Below are 3,203 nucleotides of genomic sequence, written 5' to 3'. Positions count from 1 at the left end.
ACCCCCCAAAAAAAACTTAACCCAAAAACCTAGATCAGTTTTTGAAGAGATATTAGCTTCCATGACTGTACAGTTCTGAAACTAGGCTACCATCAGGCATGGTTGCTCCAGAAGTTCATGACATCACCCAGGCTCTGGCTCCCTTGCTTCTGTTTTTTGTTTTGTTTTGTTTTAAGAGGGAGAGAGAGAGAGAATTTTAACATTTATTTTTTTTTTAGTTTTCGGCGGACACAACATCTTTGTTTGTATGTGGTGCTGAGGGTCGAACCCGGGCCGCACGCATGCCAGGTGAGCGCGCTACCGCTTGAGCCACATCCCCAGCCCTCTTTCTTCTGTTTTCTTGGCTCTCTCTTTCTGTGATTGAAGACAATGGTGGAACACAATGGTTTCAGACTTCACATCTTCCCAGGAAAAAAAAAAAAAATTATCTCAGAAGGCCAGAAAATATCTCCGAGGACCACAACCTAAACTTGGTACACGCTACCTGTGGACCAACCAGGTAGCCAAGAGAAAAGTTGCTGACCAATGGAACCCACTTCTGACTTGAGGATGAAGCCAATCTCACCCAACCCCAGGACTGAGAAGGGCTGACAGCCAAGTTCCCTAAGGAAGGTTAGTCCCAGGATGCAGAGGAGATGACACCATCCTAATAAAGAGCTCCCAAATATCAGAAAACGAACCTCCAAAGAATGAGGACAAACAGGCACATACAGGCAAGTCACAGGAGTGGAACTTTTTTCTTTTTTGTAATGGGGATTGCACCCAGGGGCAATTTACCTCTTAGCCACATCCCCAGCACCTTTTTGTTGTTGTTTTTTATACAGGGCCTTGTTAAGTTGTGATGCTGGCCTGCAACTTGCAATCTTCCTGCCTCCCTAGTGGCTGTGATTACAGGTGTGTACAACCACGCCCCATTGGAACTTTTTTTTTTTTTTTTTTTTTTGGTACCAGGGATTGATCTCAGGGGCACTCGACCACTGAGCCCCATCCCCAGCTCTATTTTATATTTTATTAGAGAGAAGATCTCACCGAGTTGCTTAGTGCCTCGCCATTGCTGAGGCTGGCTTTGAACTCTGAATCTCCTGCCTCAGCCTTCCTAGCCACTGGGATTATAGGCATGTGCCACCATGCCAGGCTAGGATTTTTTTTTAAATATGGGAAAATACATATTGGAACATTAGCTTTAGAAAGGAAAGGAACTGGATGAACTCTAACGACATGACAGGCAGACAAAAACTGTACAATTCCATGCATGCGAGGCACCTGGGACAGTCAGATTCACAGAACAGAATGGTGGGTGCCAGGGACTAGGGGAGTGGGAGGTAGGAGTTAGTGTTTATTGGGTACAGAAGTTCCATTTTGCTAGATGAAGAGTTCTGGAGATGGATGGTGGTAATAGTTACACAACTCGGTGTACTTAATGCCACTGATTTGTACATTTAAAAATAGTTAATGTGGTAAATTTTGTATGATTTGTATTTTACCACTAATACAATTATTTTATATATTTTTATGTGGTGCTGAGGATGAAACCTAGTGCCTCACACGTGCTAGACAAGTGCTCTGCCACTGAGCTACAATTCCAACCCATCACTATGCTTTTTAATAGGGTAGGATGGTCAATCTCACTAACATGTAACAAGATGACTACTGAAATATCTATGAGACAGCGCAGTACGTTTGTCCACACAAACATCATCATTATTATTATTTTTATTTTGAGACAGGGTCTTGCTAAGCTGCTCAGGACCTCACTAAATTGCTGAGGCTGACTTTGAATTTGGCCTCCGGAGTAGCTGGGATTATGGCTTTCCACCGCGCTCGGTAGACTTATAGTACCTAATACGATGTAAGCGCTACAGGCACAGTTGCTACACTGTATTCTTGCGGGAATCACGACAGGAAAGAGTCTACAGAGTTCAGTACTGACGCAATTCCACTTCCAATAGTTCCCATCCTAGGTCGCACTCTGGCCTCAGAGCTCGGGGACACCGAAGGCTCAGCTCTTCCACCCCGGGCCTTCCCCACCACCCCTCCAGCCTACATTCCTCACCAAAACCTTCATCACCAAGGCCACCATTGACCCCCACTTACCGGATCATCCGGCCTCCTTCTGGCCTGCTGGTCCTGACCCATGGCAGTTGGCGACTCCTTCCCTTCTCCTGGACTCCCCTGGTGTCCTCCCCTGGGCTCCTTCTCCCTTGGCTTCTTCCTCGCTTTCCAAACCTCTAGACCTGGCTCCTCTCCTCCCTCCACACACATCCGCCTGTCTCCCCTTGTGTTTCCAACCCAGACCCAGGGCCTTCTCCGTCTCCCCCATCAGGTTTCTTTCTCAAAAGAAGCCCCCTCAAAGCTGGATTCCTAAGGGGCCCTTCCAGGGCCACGCCCACTGTGGCCACGCCCCACTGTGGCCCTGCCCAGCCTCAAGGTTAGCCGCTAGCCTAGCGCCATTCACTCAGCCCCTGCATCTGGCTTCTCCATGCCCACATCCCAGGTGGCCATCAATCCTGGTGCCCAATTGCCTTTAATTTTTTTTTTAATATTTATTTTTTAGTTTTCGGCGGACACATCTCTGTTTTTTGGGGGGGTTTTTTGGTATGTGGTGCTGAGGATCGAACCCAGGCCGCACGCATGCCAGGCGAGCGCGATACCACCCAAGCCACATCCCCAGCCCCCCCCCCCCCAATTGCCTTTAAACCGGCCCAGAATCTAACCATCCCGGGTCATCCCCCCAGGTTCCACCCCTCCTGCGCTTCCTGCCTGATCTCCCAGCTCCCACTTTGACCCCTCCCGTCATATCCTCTGTCCTCCAAAAATACTTCCTCCCAAATTTGGAGGTCCATTTTGTTAATGACTGTACTGAGCACCTAGAACAGTGGCCTATACAGTCATGTCTGCTGGGGATTGGATGCAGGGGCCCTGCAGACACCAAAAACTGCAGGTGCCCAAGTCCCTTATAAAACGCTCTAGAATTTGCAGTCCAACGCCAATTATCCTCCGGCATCCCGTCTCCAGATGACTATGTTAACAAAAATAAACGGTATACAAACAGTTGCATTACTGTGTTGTTCAGGGAATAATGACAAGTGAAAAAAGAAAAAGAAAAGCCTATAAATGTTTAAGACACATGTGTTCTTTTCTTTCTTTCTGCTCCTTCCCATTTTTCAGTGCTGAGGATGGAACCCAGAGCCTCACTGAACATG

Source organism: Callospermophilus lateralis, chromosome 1 (assembly GCF_048772815.1).
Source record: "Callospermophilus lateralis isolate mCalLat2 chromosome 1, mCalLat2.hap1, whole genome shotgun sequence".
In the NCBI taxonomy this organism is placed as follows: Eukaryota; Metazoa; Chordata; class Mammalia; order Rodentia; family Sciuridae; genus Callospermophilus; species Callospermophilus lateralis.
This window is presented reverse-complemented; position numbering follows the sequence as displayed.